This window comes from Varroa jacobsoni, unplaced genomic scaffold (assembly GCF_002532875.2).
Source record: "Varroa jacobsoni isolate VJ856 unplaced genomic scaffold, vjacob_1.0 scaffold_517, whole genome shotgun sequence".
NCBI classification, from domain to species: Eukaryota; Metazoa; Arthropoda; class Arachnida; order Mesostigmata; family Varroidae; genus Varroa; species Varroa jacobsoni.
In genome coordinates, this window is record NW_019213419.1 from 289,784 (window position 1) to 312,868 (window position 23,085).

The following is a 23,085-nucleotide window of genomic DNA, read 5'->3' on the forward strand; positions in this document are numbered from 1 at the left end:
TTTGAATATATAGCCAATATATAGAACATATAGCCACCGATTGCATAGCTGACAAACGATTATCAACCAGATGGCAACGCCTTTGATTTAGCTATTCTCCAAGACGACCTGCAAAAATATATTCATCAATTAGGCTTATGGTAGCTTTTCTACACAATGATATTCGTTTACTTTGAGCTAATCATGCGGAGTGAGGTTCATTAGGCGGCGTGCAGGAGACAAGCTCCTCATCGGTAGACGTGCTCAGGAGTATTTTCGTACGACGGTCATGGCTTTATTATCAGACCCACAATTTATAGCCGTTTGCAACATGCAGTTATAATACACTTTGATGAACAGCTGACTTTTTTTACCTACTGGTTGACTCGAGCTAGAGCAATAGCAAAAATCTGTTAACATTGTCTTAAAATGTTTCAGCTAGATTAGGGGTCCGTTCCGTTATCGTCCAATGAAATGCAGCGACCGCAGAACGGTGCTTTCCTTCCCAGCAGTACGGAGCCATTGACTTTTCAATTCGCAGCAGTGGGTAGTTAGATTTAACGCACATTAACATCTAGATCCGATGCAATTTCGAGTGGCTCACCTAGTTAGGTTAACCGGTGGCCTCTTTCGACCTTTGCCAACGCGGCATGTGTGCCTTTTGGGCCTCATCCAACAAACGGAAATGCAATAACGTCTTAATTGTTGTCCCATTGCGGTGTAAGCACCACTGCAGCTAGTAGGTGTTAAAGTACGTTGCCTTATTTGCCATTCGAACGACATCGGTTTGTTAGGCAGAGCAGAGAGGACCAGCGTAAGCCGATTACTTTGCCAAACCGCCGCTTGAGCAGGTGTTGCGGCACAGGCGTAGCGTTTGCCCCATTCAACATTTCCTACCTATAGCTCGACATATTTCGTATGTAGATGGCGCGTTTATCAGTTTTCATCTGTAATAAATAAATAGTGAAATATTTCAACTAAACATATGCGATCCAATTCCCACTCGTCGGTTGCTTGAATCTTTAAAATAAATCTTCCCTGTGTTTTATTATGGGATATGCGCTTTGCATAGCATCGACTAAGTAAACCCCTCTGGGGGTTTCATAATTTACCCGAAACGGCCTGCTAAGCGGCATATTGTTCCTGTACACCTGCGATTTGCTCTAATTTCTAGTAAGATGGCGGGCAGAGTAGCGCACATATTCGAAATCCAAGAGATTTGTTGGTCCGAAGGATCGAGTCCCGAAAAATGTGTAGAAAATTTTCCATCACTTTTTGCACATTACACCATTTTCCATCAGAGATTGCTAGGGAATCTGCTTTCCTTACTCTCTCTCTCTCTCTCTCTCTCTCTCTCTCTCTTTCTCTCTCTCTCTCTCTCGCCCTCTCATTGATTCATACACATACAGAAGTACGAAGTGGCGGTACTGATAACCTTCACTCCGGTAAAGTAGCTAACAGCAGAGTTGCGTGATAATTTAATGAAAATGTATCTGTCTACGAAGTTAGCGGCATAATAACGAGGTGTGTATTAAGTACCGGGAGTCGAAACAATCCCTACGCTAGGAGGCTACAAGCGTTTGGATGAAAAAGGGACGGACGTAAAAGTAGGAACATTTAATGTTTAGCTGCTCAACTCGTAACTACCATCTTGGAATATATTTTGTTGATGACGCCTACGATTTCCAGATACGCTTATAGTTTCCATAGCTTTAATAGTAGTTTCCGCTTATAGTCCAGGTACGCTAACCTTGGTAGCTTCCCTCGACACACGTAACCAGAACTGTTTAGCAAAGTGGACCCCAAGGGTTGACCTGCATCTTTGTTTTACACATTAGCCACTTCCCTAGAGGATCCTTAGCACAGATTAGATTGATAGCAGTTCATTTAATTTTAAATTCTATAGGCAAATACGATGCTGTATTGTTCAATGAAGAACCAATACATAAATGAGGATGTCACTTTTCGACCTTTTTATATATAATATTGGAGATTGTTCAAGACTATCTCGGTGGCATTTTAATTGGTCCCTCGAACATATCAAAAGATAGACTCGACTTGACCTTTTTCTTAAAAACTTTTCGATTAAATGTTCAGTCATGTTCCTGACGAGCTATTCGGGATACATAGGAAACGTGGACGTCATGGTTAAAGACCGCGTCGTACACCGAAACAGAACGAGACAGAGAGAACGCGTAAACTCAGCGTAGACCGAACTCCCATTACGACAGTGTGGTTTTGCTCAGGGAAGCAGATTAAATATATAGATACAAAAAAAAAACTCCTTAGTCCATTACACTTCAGCATACTGTGTCCACTTTATCGCAGCAAGTTTTTAAGTTTACAACAAAAAAATTGGCCACGACTCTATGCTCTATTTCGCAATAACTTAATTCAAGTCAACTTCTTCCAATAGCTGTGAACCACTACCAGGCCAAAATAAAAAGCTAATTTTGTTATCGGCCTCCTCTACATATAATTGTGCTCTATTTGCTTAAAACACTTTAGCATTAGCTTAGTGTACTGTAGTAACTAAAATATAGAAGGTATGCTCTTCGTTACTCTGTGCACTCGGGGCAAATAGCGGATCTGTAGGCATCGTAGTGGCTAGCCGTCTCGGAGATCTTTGTCTAGACTCATGTCTCTAAGATGTCTTTTTTTGAAGTCCCTCTCGTTGGGAAAACGATTTGCCGATAGAGAGTAAATAAAGTTTCATACTATATTTTTTCAAGCTTGTTCCATTGAAGCCATCTTTAATCCTTTTTTCCTAAAAAAATATCTGTTGTTACAGTTAACCTCCCTGGCACCTCTAGGCGTTTGAACCTCGTTATCAGATTCTGAGACTCACGGCGTCTGTGCTTCGTTTTGCAGCCATAGATTCCTGTTTGAGCTGATCGAAGTGGCGCCAACAGCGGTGCGCTGCCGCTTATATATCTAATAACACCGAAAAGAACGAGAGGTTAGGGATACAGGTGATCCGCTTCTTAACTTCGGTAACTTAGCGTCTTGCCCTTAGTTAGCCTATCAGGCTGAGGACAATAGCGTATTGATTCAAGATAGGCGACTCACAGCTGACGATTTTACTGGCCAGTTCGAATGAAAGCTTTTAAGTGATAATCAAAGCAGTGAAGTACCCATAATCTCAGCAAAATACATCTCACCTAGCCTAAAACTGCGTTTTTTCTTTACTAGATTGGAGCGCCTAGGTAAAACTTACCACGCAACCATAGCTCCATATAATATTGTGAAAAAGTTCAAAGTTGATTACTCTAACGATTTGCGCTGAAGAAACGAGAGCATTCTGCGGTATATAACAACGTTTTGTTAACCTTAATTCTAAGCTCGGAAAGTTAACCAAACGCATGAACATTAAGCCTCACGATAATAAACATCAGGGCTGTTTGTACAAACCGACTTATTTGTTCAGAGCGAGAAGATCAAATCTAAAAAGGTGCAAATTCGCAGGGTATCGGGAGTGACTCTGCGCAAAACCAACAAGAAGGGCTAAATGTTCTTAGTATTGAAACGTAGGTTTGCTTGTTAACGGTTGACCAGACGGACGAGTTGGAGACGCTGGAGGACGAACGCAGTGGCGATTTTGCCGCATCCGAGTTAGTGTTTATTTATCTGTTAGGGCCGCTGAGCACTTCCCTCGTTCAACTTCAGCTCATAATGAGCCAATAGTTGTTTAGATCTGTTTGCGCTGAGTCCCTTGTCGTCTTCACATTTACAGCTATTCGCTAGCCGTCACAAGGACTCCGTAAGCCGTCACAGCGCCAGTTAACTCGGTGACGGCACGTCGAATGTTTCAGGCAGGCCGACGTCGGCAACAATCAAATTTCTTTGAAATGTCTTTCAAAACAATTGTTCGGTGCCAATGCTATCTTTAGGCTCTAGTTTTCTTTATCTGTTTGGCCGCCCGGCAAAGACTCGTTGTGCACCGATCAGGGATATTCCTCGGATGTTTTGAACTTGGTCGGCATAGCAGTCAGCGTTGCATGACGAAGCACGAGTCTCGTCCGTCAAAATCTGTGTTGATTGACGATCGCTTCCCGTGCCGATGCTCTTGAGAGCTTGAAAGGCCCACGACCGCAAAAACAGTAGCAGCAGTTATGGCGGCGTGAAAACAGCGGCGGAATTTCCTGCACCTTTTTTTCTTCGTTTACTGGATCTCGTTCTCAGTGCTTGATTCAACCGAAGGCGCCAGCCGCAAAAATTAATGTCTACTTCTTTCTACCAGCACTAATGTTCTCGTTGTACGCTGTTGTTAGCCTTAGTCCAATCAAGGGCGTGTGTATGTTCGGTGAAGTATTTGACACTTTGTGGCTGTTTTATCTCGACAACGCGAGTAGTTAAGGTAAAGTGTTTCGACTACCTCCGGGTAGCCGACGACGTGCGCTCCTTGTAGCTCTTAAATGGCACACATATATTTTCGCTGTCCACTGAAGGCTTATAAATTTTATATTATATAATATTTTGCTATTATCCCGCTATCACATTATGTAGTAGGTAGGTAGTTCAAATATCCCCTACAATATGAGGTTATTCACAGGTGGATTTAAAATGTATCGACAGTTCAGTAGCTCGATTGTCTAATGTGATATAATGATTGGACTGGCGAACTTGCAAGGAGGCCGATACCGGCCAATGAGTCACCAGGCCGCTGGAGAGGAACAGAGACGTATCGAAAGAAAAGGCAATTGCTTGGGTTTCCGAAGAAATCCGCATGAGTTTACCATGTGGTGGACTGACGCTAACCTGAGGTGGTGGATCGGACCCTATATTTATCAACAAATTCACCTGATAATTATTAGAAATTTGTAAATTTTTTCATGAGCATTTGTTATTCGATATAATTCGCGTTATCAGAACAACGCCGCTATTCAGCCGCGCGAATCCATGGTAAAATGTTTTGCTATTCGCGTGATAGTCAATCCTGGACTCGGGATGCGTGACAGACTGCTAGAAACCTCCACCTAGAAATCTTTGTCATTCCTTACCGAATAAGAGACGCTCGGCTGATAATTTGAAGTGCGAGATTGTGGGGCTGATCTACCTGTCTGCTTCGTCGCGTTCCGTAAGACATTAGAGCATGTCAATGGTCCAATACCCGAAAAGCAACGCAGTGTGTACGTTCACTCTGTGCTTTGTTTGAGCCTAAGTAAATACTTGTACTCTAAGTATAGTTAGCAATGTTGTCGCCGAAAGTGCTCGCTCTGTTCAAAGCGGCTCTCGCAAACGACAAAAAATTATTGAACGAGCTCGCTGATTCTAACGTCCTAGAATAAAGGACTTTCCTTGTTGAGAAGCGTAAAGTTCGCTCTGAAGTGCGCCAACGCACGAAACACTAAATGAAATTACTAACATTACTTCAATTAAATTTAGTTTAATTTGTGACTTGAGGTCCAGTTAAAAAAAAACACTCAGATAAGTTTACTTCGAACACTCTTCGACGAAACGTATTCAATTTTTTTCAACGATCATGAAGCAACACTGGATTTTCCTTCTTCGGTCGGTGATCGCTTTTATACAAATTGTTCCATGTTTATTGTTGGGTTTTTATCGGTTAGTGTCCGCCAAAGTAGATTAGACATCTCGTGCGGTCTCTATCAATGAACATCGGACATCAAGAAGATCTGCACAATGAAACTAGGCAACACCCGCTCAACGGCGCTGCACTTTCCTTTTGATCCTTCTCGCCGCGCCGATCCTCTCCCCATGGGAGAGGGCTGCTGCACAAATCTAACAGAGGCACCCAACGAGTTGGACCAAATCCCCGATCAGTTCTTGACTGAGGTCCGTTCTTGAGGGCTAGCTGATCTTCGTCATAGAGTTCCCGCTGATGTAAACAGACTAGGGTCTCTTGTATGAAGATTTAATTTTCGATGGAAAGATTCCGTTTGTTGAGTATGCATGTTAACGTATTTGCCGAAGATTTGCTATCTGCCTAGCTTAAAGGACATGCGCATAGCAGGATATTGTGCTGTGTTATGCCGTGTAATGACCATTGGATAATAATATGAACTTAAGGAAAGAACCTGACTCGACTACTGCCATATTTGAGGATGATCGAAACAACAAGCAGATTTATGAATACACGTGCAAGTTCGGTCATGAGTGTCCAGGACACCTTTTCCATCGGCTGTGCCAGCATATGGACAATCCTTTGGCTCGCATTTCTATTGGCGGGGTGCTGCGAAGCGCGTTATGTACGCCCAGAAGACTGCACATGGGAACCGGTAGCCGATGCTGCCGGCGTTTCGATCGCGTGCAGTGTACGAACTCTACAAGCCGGAATAAACCCTACAAACTTCTCGCTAATTATGCCAGCTCATACTGTTCAGCTAGCTGTCATTTGTGGTGATCAAATATTGCAGAGTGAGCTGGCGAACAGCCTTTTCGTGCACTTGTACGGATTGCGCGAACTTTCCATCGAGCACTGCAACCTTGCTCACTTGCCATCAAAAACCTTCGAAGGCTTATTAGACCTGAAGAGATTAAGTGTGAAAACATTCAACATTAAAAGGGGCCGTTTCTCCTTGCAAGTATCACCCACAGCTTTCAGTCCGCTTAAAGCGATCGAAATGATTGATTTGAGCGAGAACAGTATCGATTTACTACCTCACACGTTGTTTTGTGGTTTGGAACATTTACGTTTTGTGAATCTTTCGGGAAACGCGTTCCATGACAGTGCTAACTTAGGTTTATCCTCAAAATCGCGTTGTAGGCCAAATTTTCGCGGGCTAGATGTTACGCGTAGTAAACTAAAGGTTCTCTCAACGAGAGGCCTCGAGACGCTAGTAAGCCTTGAAGAACTGCGCATGGAACGCAATCAGATCGCCAGAATTGACTCTGATGCTTTCAGTGGACTCGCAAAACTCACACGACTTGACCTGTCGCATAACTCTTTTTCTACATTGCCTTCCAGACTTTTTCAATCTACGTCGAAGCTGGCCGAGCTCTACATGCGGAACAACTCTCTCAATGCATTGCCATCCGGCCTGTTAGCTGGACTCCGTGAGTTGACCCTACTCGATCTGGCACATAATCAACTTTCAGCGTTAGGATGGCTACAGAGTGCCCAAGACCTCGCGCAACTCGCCGTACTGGACCTCAGTTATAACCGACTTACACGTCTCAATGCTAACGTGTTTACTGCTCTGAGCGAGTTGCAAACTCTCCAACTGCAAAACAATCTCATAGAGCTCATTGCGGACGGTACGTTTATCCAACTTAACAATTTACAATCGCTGGTGTTGAGTCACAACCGATTGAAACGGATAGGTTCTCGTATGATTGGGGGACTAAACTCTGTAACGACACTACACTTGGACGATAACCGGATCAGTGAAGTCTCTGATGATACGTTCGCTAATATGACTATGCTTCAAGAGCTCAATTTAGCCAGAAATGAACTTATAGCTACACCGCTCATTGTGTCATCGCTCAATATGCTGCGAACGCTGGATTTATCGGACAACAAAATTAATGACGTGGTCAATTTTTCGTCTCAAGGTCTAGGCCAGCTTTATGCCTTAAATCTAATGGGCAATAGGATCGGCAACCTCAGTCGAGGTGTTTTTAGCAGGTTGCCTTCAGTTCGTATTCTCAACCTAGCCAACAACAGGATTCAGACAATCGAGCAGGAAACGTTTGACGATATGCCGGGCCTCCATTACCTCCGACTAGATTCAAACGTGATTGAGGACGTTAACGGATTATTCAGCAACCTGCATGACTTGATCATGCTCAATATCTCCGTAAATCGAATACGCTGGTTTGACTATGCGCTTGTGCCTGTGGGTCTTCAGTGGCTGGACATCCACGACAACCAGATTGAGGCTCTTGGCAATTACTTCGACCTTGAACAAAGCCTCAAACTTCGCACACTCGACGCCTCCTACAACAAACTGACCGACTTAGATTCGTCGTCTCTACCAAATGGAATTGAAATAGTCTTCCTAAAGAACAACAACATCAAACTAATTCAGCCATTCACCTTTCTCGGGAAACACAACCTGACCCGGGTCGATTTGACCAGCAACCAATTGAAGGTTCTAGAGAAACCGACATTCCGACTGAGTGAAGTATCAACACGTCGACCACTACCCGAATTTGCTATCGCAGGCAATCCATACGTGTGCGATTGTAACATGGAATGGCTACAACGTTTACATAACCCCACGGCACAAACTAGCTCCGATACTAACTCGCTCCGCCAATATCCACGGGTAATCGATCTGCATAGCGTCGAATGCGAGCTAACCTTCTCGAAAAGTTTCCAAAAAATGCCACTGGTCAAGGTGGACTCGTCACAATTTCTGTGCCCATACAAAAGTCACTGCTTCCCACTTTGTCACTGCTGTGATTTTGATGCCTGCGATTGCGAGATGGTCTGTCCCGCTAACTGTAGCTGCTACCAGCATCAGACGTGGAGAACCAACATCGTCGACTGCAGCTCACGCAGTCATCTTTACAACCCGAGACAGCTGCCTATGGAGGTGACCGAATTGTATCTTGATGGCAACAATATACCTGAGATCAGCAAACATTCGTTCGTAGGCCGGAAAAATATGCGAGTTCTATTCCTCAACAGCTCGAACATCGTGACGGTACAGAATCGTAGTTTTGCAGGCTTGCACGAGCTGCGAGCACTTCATCTCGAGGACAATCGGATTTCTGAATTGCATGGTCATGAGTTCGATGATCTTGACCGACTCAGGGAATTATATCTTTCCAATAACCAGCTTAAGCATCTGAGCAATATAACATTTACCCGATTAAAAAATCTAGAGATACTCCATTTAGATCGAAACTATCTGGTCGAAATCTCCGTGTGGAGCTTTCAGTATAATACGCGTCTGACAGAGATTCGTCTGGCAAGAAACCCTTGGACCTGCGATTGCCAGTTTCGAATGGACTTCAGTCAGTTCCTGTTTAATGAACGCGGTAACATCGCGCGCGATCTTTTTGATCTCTTATGTGTCTACAATGAAACGAAAGCATTACCATTGTGGGAGCTGAACGTGACTGAATGCTTTAGCCCTTCAGAAGCGACGTCATTGGTCCGATCGTTCCACATTCATCGTGTCGAAGATCTGGTGCCTGCCCTCGTCGTTCTTGGCGCCGTCATCCTTCTATCAATGGCAGTTACGGCGGGAATCGTCTACCGTCGCAAGTTGAGCGTATGGTTTTTCAGCCGCTATGGAGTTCGAATGTGTCACCGTAACCCAATTGAAGAAGAAAAACTCTTCGATGCTTTCGTGTCGTATAGTAAAAAGGATGACGCCTTTGTGGCACAAATTCTAGCTCCAGCATTGGAGTGCGGCAGTCCGCCGTATCGGCTGTGTTTACACTATCGAGACCTGTCAATGGCTGGGGGCTACCTAAGCGAAGCTATCCAAGAGGCTGTCGAGAGTTCCCGGCGAACGATTGTTGTCCTTTCCGAGCACTTTCTTAAAAGCGAATGGTGCCGTTACGAGTTCAAGACAGCCCATTACGAAGTGCTGTACAACAGTAATCACAAACTTGTCGTTATTTTCCTCGGCCGTGTGTCCTATCGTGAACTAGATGCCGACATCAAAATGTGGTTGAAACGGAGTACGTTCTTACACTGGGGTGAGAAGAACTTCTGGGATAAATTGCGCTATTCTCTGCCTGATGCACGCCACCGTAAGGTTCAACGCTCGGACCTAAACTCAGTCACCGTCCATATCTGACAGTCACAGTTTCAATTTTGGTCTAGACAATTTGGCAATCCATAGGACACGTAATGATCTTTTATGCGCTCTTACGATCTCGGCATTTAGGCTCATGTTACCACTTTTTTAAACGAACAGGACTTCCCGAGGATCAGTTGTAGGGAAGGCGGTAGGAAAAAGTCCATAATAGGAAATATAGCGAGTAAATAATTCAAAATCATAGATTAAGTATCAATACTAACGCATTAAGGCCAACACTGTATTTCGAGCTGTTGACGATTGTTTGGTAAAGGACAAAAACGACGACGACGACGACGACGACGACGATGACGACGACGACGACGACGACGACGAGAGAGAGAGAGAGAGAGAGAGAGAGAGAGAGAAACTACGGTACGATTGCAACCCTCTGTCGACTTATGTCACCGTAAACTAAGTCCTAAAAGCTATCAATGAATATGAAACTAGGCCAGTAACGGGAAATCAATGAAAACAAGTCAAATGGTGCGAACACTATAGAGTGCGCAATGAGCCATTGAATGAACTATAACAACAGGTTATTTTTTTAGTTTACTTCCACGTCGGTTGGTATGTACACATTTGTAAATACGCAGACAACTAGAAATAATAGAAGGATGTGGTCGTTTATGTAAAAAGTTCTTCGAAGAAGTTATGTAAAAATGATAGTAATCAATTACGATAATACATGGTGATAATGAGTAGTATGACATGCAAGAAGCAGCGTCCAACTGCGGAGATCTGTGATAGCCTATTGTTGTAAATAGCCTGAAATGTAACCTATCAGAATGATCCAGGATCATCGTTCTAGGCACGGTAGTGACCAACAATGAATGAAGGTGAATTATTTATTCGGAAACCCTGTATACAATATTTATTTGAAGAGATTTAGAAAAAGCTTCTGTGACTAAACGGACAATGTTGTAATGAATCATCATGAGCATGGCTGAAATAGTTTGTATGTCATTAAATTATAGAGGTTGCGATGCCTTCGTGTTGTTGCCGAATTATCTCCGCTACTGAATTTTGCTCCTCGTTTTCATTACTTCGGTTAATTCCATAAACAGGATCAAATCCATTGTGCGCCATCAATCGATGTTTGGACTACGCCAGGCAGTGTGCTATGTTAATGCTTGCAGAAGAGTTTGCTTTTCCCAGGCAAAAACAGACTTTACCTCACGGCGCGACTTTTTCCTTCAATGATTAACTCGTTTTTGGGATCCCGATCCGTATTAGTCAACAACGTTGGAGTGAACATTTACAAACAGGACAAGTTTGTCTGTGTTTAGAGTGAAAAAGAAGGAAGACATCGACGCTTGAATATACGGATATTCAACTCATAAGGCGTTAAATACATAATTTCTATATGAATTTTTACAAACTATGTCATTAAAATGAAATGTTTTTGTCGCAGCTAGAATGAAGGAATTGACAGGACGAAGAATAAAACAGGCCGAGAATAAGTTGTGACCTGAAAAAGAGTCTAAGTATTCTACTATTTATTAGTAATTTTGATATGTTCTTCTAACCAGGTAGGGGTATTTTACTGTTTAGAAATTAGTATTCGATTACCGTTGAGTTCTCTGAGTGGGAACTAGTTAAGAAATATTTTATCGCAATTTACATTTTCCGTCACCTGACAACCATTGCACATTATGCAAAGTAGGAAATTTCGGACAAAAATTTACACTAATTCCACCCAAAGTCGTTCAGATAATCATCTGATCCAGCCATGTTTTCGGAGGTACCTTTTGCTTGAAACTTACGTTTACAGCTATGCAAGGTCTATTTCTTTTTCATCCAAGAGTATCATTGAAATACATGATTTGCCCCTCACAACATATTCAATAACTATCTAAGGACACCTAGTGGACATGAGAGGAAAACATTGCTTCCCTAAATTTACAGATGTGGCTACACCCCTGCGATACCGGTAGGTCGGCACAATGTACCAATAAGTTTTAGTTTTCCGTGCAGTTGCAAAGGACAGTTGGCGATACGTGTTCGTTCAGTTTTTGACAAGGTAAGGCGACTCAACTTCCTAAGTAATTGTGACCTCCGACAAAAATTTGTCCCTTCCGTGCCGTCTGTGCATTTTGAGCGGTAAACCACCAATGAAACCGAAATGCTATTCAGCAACTAAGAAGATTGCGGAGAAAGCTTCGTCTCCCGGTTGGTGCGCTTATTCGCAAGACTCGATTGCTCCTTTACTAACCCGACCCAGTTGTGTGCATGTCAAATCAAATTATTAGGCTCAAGGTTACAGAGTGTGCTGATATGCAATGATAGAAGCATCTTTCCGCCCATATTTCACTCTGTTTGAGCGGTAAACTCCCCTGCGTTGCTACTTACCCATCATCTATGTGGGTCTAGTTTGTCGCCTCGCCTCATTTATAGAACCCATTTTGTAGATTTTAATAATGAGAGCGACTAATTTTATTCGATTTTTCGAACGTCTTTACATTCTCCTATGATACGTTGTTTGTATATTATATTCATTCGTCGTGCCATAGGCACTACTACGGAATGCGATATTGGCGCTAGGAGATTTCAGTCCTTACATGAAACTTGTTGAATAAATTTACAATTTACAAGTTGACTTTTCTGCTTGCGTTATTTTCTTTCTCCGCTCCTAAGCGGTAGAGTAATAGCTGAAGTGATCCGTCAGACGCTGCTGTTCGATGGTAATATGACTTCCCTTCGAGTTGCTCAGCCTTCGAGTTGTTCCGGCTGCCTTCCACTCTTTGATATGCGGGGGATTCGAGAAAACGTGGCAAGCAGCTGCCGACTGGAAGAAGAAGCAGCTCTGCAATTTCATGCGTGGCTACGTGACTCGATGCAACTTGTTCGATCTGGTTAAAGCAATGCCAGGACCAGACTGCGTAGCGAACATACGAAAGTGCCTTTCGAGTTAGGCTCACGGCGAAGTTGCCTTGAGCCCTCTCCTCGATCTTTCAAAACGTATGAGGTTGGTTTGCCGACTCTAGTGCACGTTTCCTATTTTAATACGTCTTTTTCCTTCATGCTCATGAATATTAGGCTGCTATGTAGGTTTGACAGAATTATTCCTTTATTGATAAGGTCGAAATTTCACCTAAATTCATACAACCTATGTGACCACATAGATTCATTCAAGTGCATTACAAATTGTCGGCTGCAGACTTGCTCATAAAGAATTTAATTTATAACTTCTAAGAATTTTTTTGCTATTTGTGGAAAAGCGTTACTTGCCGTTCATGAAGCATTGCCTGAAGTAGAGCATGCATCAATGTAAGCGCAAGATATCAATGTGCATACCAGCATTACAAACTTCTTTTCGTATCAGAGTTACCAGACACCATTAGAGAAACAGCCTTATACTCAGACATGGCGGCGTTTTTGATGGCACTAACATGCTCAGCCTTTGTCAACGTATCTCTGATTCGTTCCAACATCATTAACGATAAATTTAGCTTTGTGACTCATCGCTGTAGCACACTAGACCTGTACTCTAAGGTGATTTATCTTTATTTTTCTAAGCTTATCTCACCGACCACAATGTTGAGTAGAACTGCTAAAGGCGAGTGTCAGCAAGAATTGTGCTTCGGGAAAAAAACATCGTGCTTGCAAACAACAGAGCATTTTGGCTCACCAAATATCACAAGCTCAAGTCTGGTCGGAATAATGAGGATTAAAGAAACATAAGCCTGCTGAAAAAATCTTTTTAGAACGAAATCGTTATTTTTTTTTTGGCTTGCATCGTATAAATGGAATGGAATGGACGCTTCGGTCGGGCGTCATCTTTTTTATTTGAATCTTAAAACGTATTCAATATAAAAGGCCCCCAGGGATTGGTACTGGGTAATCGCGAGCGTGATACAATGTTTGCATTCAGTGATCAGAATAAAAACGAACTACAAAACAAATATTTCAATTGAGTATTATGTTCAAAGAGATTATGACATTTTGAATAAAATAACACCCGTACAGTTGATCCCTAAGACAGATTCTACAGGGCGTGTACAGCTGACGCGTGTGCGTGTTGGTGGCCTAATGCAATGATTAATATATTCTAGGTCTGAGCGAAATTTTGTGATCTCGGTACCGTAAGTATCGCCCCGCGTGGCTTGAGATGCCTTGCCGTTGTTCTCGCTGCTATTGCTGCCAATAATAAACATCACAGCATGACATCACATCTATTTCTCCAATCCGTTGCCTCAACCCCCTGGATTGCCTTATCCGTAAGATAATAACGGTCTACTTACAGCTCCAGCACACTACAAAAAAGCGTTGCTAGAGCTACACCTTGTACATAAAAGGCCTATCAGTAAAAGCGCCCTGCAACAAGGCTCGTTACCTTTATTTGCGGTTTTTTTTCTTATTATTGTCAACAGCAGCAGTTGAAGAGCCGTAACAGAACGCATCAACCTAAGCCACTTAGCGAAGTAGCACCAAACGACTTGAAATGGTTTGTATCGTTTGTTACACGTGTACGATCTTTGTGGCTTGGCAAATTTCTGTAGATAATTCCCCCTGTAGTATTCTCGAATCGATGAGTTTTCGATTTGTGTGCTTTGTTGTGCCTTGAGATAGTTTTTATTATATCCTTCTAATATGTACGTACGTATATATATCTGAGTTTCGATTCGCTCATTTGCGCGAACCTTCAAGGCTTCTTGTCTAATTGTGTCTCTGCGCGCAGTTATCGTAAACACTGCAGAGGGGTGGGTCAAGATCAAATGGGTGACCAGCTTATATCTGTAGAAAGATAGTTACGTAGATCTGAACAGGCGATGTTTTAATGAAAAACAAAAACTAATGGAGCTTTGGATAGAGTTATGCATGAATCTGACGCATCGACGCCATCCTCTGCGCTGGTAATTATTTCAATTATACGCAGAGTAACACCTGCTGAAAGAGCATGGTCTGTAACGCATCTGCTAATGGGGCCATTGCAAACTTCTACAGCCTGCTTTGTGTATTTATTATAAAATCAAAATATGTCACAGCATAAACCGTACTGGCATCAAACACAACGCTTAGCGCACAGTCGTGATTATCTGGGTCTTAATTATTCCCCGTCCTCTACATTCATATCGACAATAAGTCATAAAAGAAAATATCAGAAAAACCTGAAAAATAAGGATATAAATTCGCCCTCTCTATCTCTATGATCCTTTTAATAGTGGCCTTCTATTGGTGCGAAGATATTAAATAGACACTAAATACAGGTAACTGCGGACATGGAGACATATTTGATGGGTCTATTTACTATTACATTGGTGTATGCAGAAAAACATTAATGAAGAGCTATAGCCTTCACAATAGTGGTTCCTCGGCCTTGCCATGTGGTTCAGTCAGGGCGAAAAGAATGCAGACGTTATGAACGTTTCAACAGGTCACTCAGGCGCAGGTTACACTTTTTTCGATGTATTCCTTCTCAACTTCAATTCTTCAACCATTGCCCAATATCATCTTGCCTACTACTATATACATGTATATTGATTGCTGGAAACAAACAAGAACAAAAACAGCGTTATTTTCAATTTCTTTGGAGACAATAGAAGACTTTTCTCTCTATAATTCCGTTCAGCGAAGGGATATTGCATGCCAGTAGCATATAATACGGTGATTCTCATTTTTCTTAAAGGAACTTGATTGTCATTCCGGGTGCATCTTTGCAGATTTCTGTTACGCTTAGCGTGGGCATCTTATTAAAATTAATCTGTCAAAAAGAGGAAAAGATACTTATCAAACTAAAATTAAGTGGCCGACAGCCTGATAATGTTATTGGAAAAGAACCATAATAGTAAAGGTCTTAGTACCTATGTATATTAGCGTTAGTGCACTAAATGCAAGAAGAATAGAAAAAGCGCATTTATTTTGAGTGACTCTAATTTGAAGAATAGTTTGCCTCATCCTGGTGTCGCGGACCTGCATAAGTAACTGATTTTGCTTTGTTCGAGGATGGTTAAACACACGGGACTTCTCTGAGGATTCCGACGCTTTAACAGCATCGTCTGGATTGTTGATGAATGATTCAGCAATAGCTGGGCCTTAGTCCACAACAGCAGCATTCGACGTGACCCAAAATTTTACTCGTCCCTAGCATTAGAACATACTTTTCTAACATCTTTCGTTACATCCGAGAAATCAGAAACAATATGATCCTATATTATTTGCCCTTCTCGAGATGTCTCTTTCGAACTGGTCGTCCCCTTTCGAAATTGTAAATTCCTATCGCACTTCTTATGTTTTACCGTGTGATAGTTTTGGGGCTTGGCTATACGCGTAAATGTAAAAATCATCTTCAAGTCCTACAGAATGAGGCCTTGCGTGCCGTTTTCGTAGCCTTTCTATCTCTGTACACTACCTTCGTCATGCTCTTTTTGATATCTCTCAGCTCTATAGACTGTGCCTTGGTCTGTCAACCAATAAATCAATCAGAAGCTCCTTTGGCAACAACCATCACGATGGGTTCTATTGCCTTGGCCCGGACCCTACCTGTGGACATCGTTCACCGTTTTCACATCCGATATTCGTTGAAAATTACTGCATCAGGGGATAAAAAATCAATTTCCCATTGGGCGAAACTCTCCATCTCTCTCATCGCCAAAAAAATCTCCTCGTTTCAAATTATCATTATTCAAGATTAAAATGTTTGTATTAACCTTTTCTCACAAATTTCGAGATAGCTGCAGATAAAGCTAGTCCACTGTCATCCTTTTTATTGAGCACTGCTTACCGATTACTAGCATGGTTTTGCCGACCTGCTGTGCCATAGTCTATGTGTATTTTTCGAAAATAAAGAAAATTACAAAAATGACAACATAGAACACGTTTGCATCACCGGATGTGACCTACAAACGTGAAGATGTCGTTAGACCTATCCTAACTTATCTTGGAAAGAGCATTTCGTCTTATGTGCTATCTTGATTTTTACCTAGATGCCGTCTGCACCTGCCTAGCTCTTCGGAGTCGGTTAGCGATTGCGTACTTTTTGCGTGCCGCTGGCCATACCATGGGCTCGAGGTCGTATGCATGCTCAGATGGAGATGCATGATTCTGATTCCCACATCAGACTTCAACCAAACACTACATTACCCAAAGAATTTGTACGCGTATACGTCTACCGAATGGTTTATCTCTTTCCAGCATTGTTGCTGTTGGCGCTCGCTGTTTCAATCACACAAAGCCACTACGCTACTTTGATTCGATGTTACGATGATTTTTCCCGGTAGGCGAAGCACCGACTAGAAACGATAGCTATAAATGCGTTGCAAAACGTGAGGTGCATCAGTAGCGAGATGAAATGGGGCCTGTTAGTAGCAGCGAAATACAAGTATAACAAGGAAGTCAAGCCTGCGATTCAAACAACGACGACAACAGACAAAAGAGGTGTGAAGAAGAACGCCTAGTTCGATAGCCGGCTAGCGTCTGTTCACCATTCAAGGCACAAATCATAATAGATGAATTCGCCAACCCGAAAGTCAGCTTTTTCGTGCAGACTCCTACAGATACATTACACAGGCCGCACACATCAATGGAAGAGAACGACTGATACACTCGATGAGCTGTCAACGGAATGGCCTAAACAAAAGAGCGTAAAGGATGAACGCCGAGGATAAGTTGGCTAGGGATTGGAACGTGTGACAGACGCCTGTAGAAAAGTTGCCGTTTCGCCCGTTCATCGTCATTGCGCCTATCATCGAGAGTCAAAATAATAACAATTGTAGTTCACAACAATGATCGCTCACCGCACTAAGCGGTGTCACCACATGTTACAACGGAGACGTAGTGAGATACGAGCGAATCACCACGAAAAACCGGCGACGCTGGGGCACGATGACCAATGCCACGGATATGCTAGGCAAGCATGGAGTCGTTTACTGGGGTATCGGTGGTCAGTGTTTGTGTTGATTATCGTGATGTTCGCGCTGGCGATGGCTAGCCAACCGGCCAGAATTTGCTGATTAAATCTCAGGTGAAACCGCCTTTGCTGAAGAGAGTTTAATCGATCGGCCAGGAAAGCAGTCGCCGTGTTTCCACGAAGATTAATCCTGACTACCGTAGTCGACATTGCTGGGAAGCTGAAAAATGGGCCTCGATGAGAAATAAAGGGAAGAATGGTGATTTTTACAGTGCGATATATTGTGCGCAGTGAAACAGCGAAGAGACGTACCATAAAATATCGGGTGGCACCTTCTGTTGAGGGTAGCTTCAGTCTGTGCCGTGATTTCGAAGCAAGATAACGGAATGGAGCAAACAAAAAGATGAATAGCTCGCAAAAGAAGGTTGAGCCGCTGAGCGGTTCGACTCGAGTCTTGAAAAGGTGCTGTACCGTTTGACGTGGAGCTGGAAAATGGCGGGGTACAAGACGAGAAAGAAAAAGTTCATTGGCGTATGGCTAGGCGAGATCATAATGCAATGAGCCTGTAAACCGGTAATATTTACCAAAACTATCCCTGACAGAATGTATTTACCTGCAGAAAGTTGAACTTTTCTGTTTTGAAGGGATTCGAATAGTTACATATGGAGGCTTTTCGGTGATGTGGGCGTCTTTCCTAATTGACTAAATAAGAATAGAGAACTTTTTGAAGAAATAGGCCTATTTATTGATGTTTTGTTGAAGCACTTTTCCAATAGATCTTCTAATTATGCCTAAATTACATAGTTTCAGCCTATGCGCAGATTAGACAAGTCTCCAACTCAGTTATTTGTCCTGATGTTGTACCTACTTTGTTCCGATTGTCTAGGTAGTAAAGCGTGCTTTAGCTTGGTAATCCTTGGTGCGGATATTGTTATTTTCTAATCGTTATTATTAATGGTCATCTTGGAATAACTAATCAGCTTTTAAACAAATTAAGAATATAGACTTCGCGATCGGTCGGTAGAAGCAGATAAAAAACTAGATCCACGGAACAATCTAGTCGACGATCGATTCGGGCATACCGACACGTTCAGTGGATTCTGCTATTGATGAAGATTCTCCAAAAATCACTTAAAAAAAGAAAAATATTTAATCTTTCTTCGCAGAGATCAATTTAACTTAGCTCGAAGCTGTCAATAGCTAAATAGCTAGCTTCTTTTCAAAAGTACAAAATTAACATTGTACTTGACATTTTACGCGACGCCATCATTGCCGAATCAACCTGTGCGGCAGCTATTACACATAAGAGCTGCAGAACAAACAGCTTTTTTGCAATCGCCGAAAGTTCCTTCGTACTGTAAACTGGACTTGCCCCTATTGGTCTGCATGGAGATCTGAATCTCGTCCGCTCACAAGACAAAGGACGCGATGTGTAGGGCATGGAAGCAGACGATTTCTTTTCTTTGGTAAGCTAGCCGTTCCAGGCTTGCAGTGACGGAGCAGGCCACCTCCCCTAAACGTGGAAGCTTATCCACTTTTGTGCCGGCTCATTTTGACTGCTTCGCTTCACTGCTTCAGTGCACCGACGACGGCGTTGCTGTTGCCGCAGCCGTCGAAGTTTCCGAAACCAGCGCTACCGCCGAATCTGCTTCGGTTAGCTACTGAGAAGAAGTCTGTTCTCTTCAAGCCAGCCACTGCTGGTCCCTAGTAGTCCATCCTCCTTCTCGTTGCACTCCTAGTTCTTCTTGCGTTGACGGCGATTCTGCTTACGCGACCCCTATCTCCTTCCGGGTTCGCGCATGGCTGGCCATGTAGCCGACTAGTTGCATTGAAGGAACGAAGAGAAAACACAGAGATTGTGGCGTGATCAAAGAAATTGGCTCCGCTTAAGTCTGGCGAGAACTCAGCCAAGCTACGTGACTACGCTGAACTTGTGTGTCTTGATTCATACGACGGAAACACGTATGGCGAAATGAGGCTTGTTCTTGGTTGGTCTTCGAACGGATGGCGACATAGCGATTGAGGATCTACTCTGCTTTGCAAAGCGGCGAACAGATAGAAACCTGCCAGAGGCCCCTACCTCATTCATTCCTATCTACTAGTAGCACTGACACTCCGTCTTAACTCTTTAGGAAAAGTCAATACAGTGTGGCCGGCGCTGCGTTGTCAAACTGCAGGAGCGACCTCGTTCCTGAGCTCTTGTTGTCAAAACCTCTCACAAGCCGCCTGAGAGGATGATCTGGCGGGTCTTTAACTCTTTGGCCGGTGCATAGCCCTGCTCCGACGGAGAGAAACAGGGGGAAGGGATCGACGAGCGAAACGTCAGCAGAGTCTAACCTGCCCTTCACCTTTCTTCCCGGTGAGTTGCTCATGCATTCACGCTTCATGGCTTTCCCCACTTCGATGGGAAGTGTTTCCTTGCAGGCGGCTAAAAGAAGAAGACTTTGTGTGCGCGCATGAAGTCTGGCGACAGGCCTGCGTATGAAACATTGGTTGTGTACGAGGTCGTTTGATACGCTATCATATTTTCAATTCGAATAGAATGGCCTGATCGACGCTGTCTAACGCAACAACTGCACTCCGATTGCCTTCGTCAGACTGAACGTACCATGACCCTTCTCGTCATCGAGATAGGCCAACATCGATTTCCATTTTCTTGCGCTGTTCGCAAATGAAATTGTTCATCTCGTGTGTGCTACTCTGGTTTCTTGAGGTGTCTGTTTGGAACTTGAATTCTTAGTGGCTGTTGTACCCTACAGCTTCTCTCTGTGCGCACAGGTACGTCATAAAAAAACATTTTCTTATGCATTTTTCACTTGAGTAACACTTCTTATAAAATCGAATCCAATGTAGCTAAAGCGCAATCGTACGTCGTAGATTATTACTATCGCCTTCTTTTCAAAATCGACTTTGAAACAAATTCTTCTAATATAAGTGATGCTTTAGGCTACTAATCGTTGTCCCCTTAGCTACAATAAAGATGTCGCGGCGTTTTTATCCCAGCCACAAACCAAAATAACGTCGCACTTATTGAATAGCTCCATTAGAACAACTTTATAATACGTACAAGTTTGATTTGTTTTGTTTTCACTCAAGTGAATTACCTTCATTTCATCGTTACCATTTATGCTGTTTTTTCTATTTCTACGCTCTTTGCTTACCAACCTATATATTCTAATACATGTAGAAAGAATTGAACTTATTTCAATTTGGGTCATTATGTCCTTGACTAAATAGAGATTGTCTGGTTACGTCACACAATAACGACTGGCCTTCAGTCTGCCCACAGGGTTTCCCAATAATACCGCTAGCTGTACCCGCCAGTCTGAAACGTCCCGCTGCTCTTTTTACCGTGGCGATCACTGCTGCTGCTGATATTGCCGGCATTTGTCAAGTGCGTCGTCCCCAATATTCATACGGCGGAGAGAGAAAGATGGAGGAGCGAAGGGGAGGTGAGAACAACTCGTTGTTTTGTGTGGCTTGCGCTTGGTAATGTCCGTTTCGTGTTGACTTCGTAAAAAGGTAGCCTACTCATGTTCTGCTTAGTACTAAAAAAGTCAGCGTCCTATATTTGCTTGACTCTAAGTTTCGTAAGTATCGTCGTTGCAATAATTCTCTATCGTAGAGGCAAGAGGTGGATACACTTTGAGCGCAAATAGATTGGTAACCGAACTATTGTGAGCAATTTACACCAGCTAACGTTAAGAGCTCACGCAAGGACGACTGTACATAGGATAGCCATCGTCTGCGTGTCGCAGAACAGAAACTAGTTTCAAAACAAGCATTATCTTCCATCGTAAAATTGCTTTTTTTCTATAATTGTATTTCTCAAGGATGTATGAACTGAGACAGCAAAGATCCCTTCTATTTTGTGCAACTTTTGTAAGGAACGATTGTGTGTGTTCGCAGGATAGGTGTGTGCGATGTGATACATGCGAATTTCTAAAAGTTTAACTTATCCTGTCATACATTCAGATCATTACCTGATAAAGGAAAGCCCGTGGTTGTATTTAGAGAAATATCGCTCGAATCCTATATTTGGTTAATCTGATTGTAGGAACTATCGACACTCACATGTATTTCATTGATTAAGCACTCCCTAATTCGTTTGAAGTCAAATGGGTTTATCTGTACACACAGCAGTGAGCTTAGCATGGTATATGCCCATCCGCGGATTGAGAAAGAAGTGGTTTGGCCCAAAAGTATTCGAATATTGTTCAGGCAGCAACTAGGTCCAGCTAGAGTAATTGACCCTTCTATGGAGATATGATGAGTCTGATAATAATTGCAATCTCTTGTACAGCAAGGCCAATAGGCGTAGGTTAGGCGTTTGCCGACACAAACATCACAGTTGTGCTACTAGTACTGCCATTGTTAAAGCGATAGGTGACGTACGTCCAGAGCGTAAGGATAGTTTCTGCGTGCAGTAAAGGTCTGCGTCGCCCTCTTTATTAACTATCCTCACACATTCATAACAATCACGCACTACAGCGCAGGCCGTAAAGCTAAATGAAAATAGAGCTGGTTCCGTAAATGAATCTGAGGCTAGGAACTAATATATGCTAGTGATTTTGCACAATTCAGTATGAGTTGACTACATTTAACAGGTGGATAGCATGGGTGTAAGGCTGATCAGGGCAGGACCGATCTGAAAAGAGCGTCTAGCATTTACTCAGATTGTAAGCAACTATTTTAAAAAAATAGTCGTGTTTTCTTTTGTTTCGTGCGGTCTTCTGCTGTATTTTGACTAATGTCGATTTCGTCCGAACTGTGTACACTTGCTGAGTGAATTCAGAAACCAAATCTCATTTTTACTTTCATTAGAGGTAGTCAAATACAATTGATTGAGAAATGCCGAATGAGGATACGAAGATATATCGTATAAGCGAGAATATGTTTTACGAGACTTCTGGAAGGTTCTTTTGTCATATCAAAGCCTTAAATTTGGATAAATATTCTGTCACAACGCCAAGAGGATAGGATGAGGAAAAGCGGCGAAACGTTATATTGTCATTGGTCAAAAATTGAACAAAAATCAATTTATACAACCTACCTGAAAAATAATTGCTTACTAAAGACATATTAAGTTGTCCCAAGTGTGAACACCGTATAGGACCAAAGAACTACACATTCTGCACCCGCACCATCCTGATTCACATTGCTCACACCGACATTTAACCATAAATGAACGGTAGACTCATGCTGCTAAGGTCGGACCTTAACATGCCACGTAGGTTAGTAGCACCGACCACTGCGCCGCCCCTCACCCACATCGACGCTCGCGCAGAATGCAACCCACATTAGGCGGCTGAAACTTCAAAGCATCTATTCAAAATACGCGCAGAACTCCTAGATATAATGGACTCATGCTTCAATGTAGCACACGAAGTTGTAATCTACGAAAGAGTGTGGCGAATAGGAATGTGGCGCTAGGCCTGAAGATGGCAGGTGCGCATAGCGAACACAGTCGTGTGGCCGTTCGTTGAAAGGAACATGCAAGAAGTAACCACTGTCACTGCCTCGAAAGTGACAGTTACA

The 23,085-nt window shown here is 42.9% G+C and overlaps 1 long non-coding RNA gene and 1 pseudogene across 1 annotated transcript; one reads left to right on the plus strand and one right to left on the minus strand.

The window, feature by feature from the left end:
- The first annotated feature begins 5,788 nt into the window (after positions 1-5,788).
- Positions 5,789-11,179, plus strand: LOC111261072 (toll-like receptor Tollo pseudogene; annotated as a pseudogene).
- A 76-nt stretch (positions 11,180-11,255) lies between these two features.
- LOC147753400 (uncharacterized) lies at positions 11,256-22,731 on the minus strand. The gene is made up of 3 exons (XR_015311354.1): positions 22,601-22,731; positions 17,860-18,032; positions 11,256-15,185 (listed from the first exon to the last, which is right to left on the minus strand). It is a non-coding gene; the product is annotated as an uncharacterized LOC147753400 (long non-coding RNA).
- Positions 22,732-23,085: the final 354 nt, after the last annotated feature.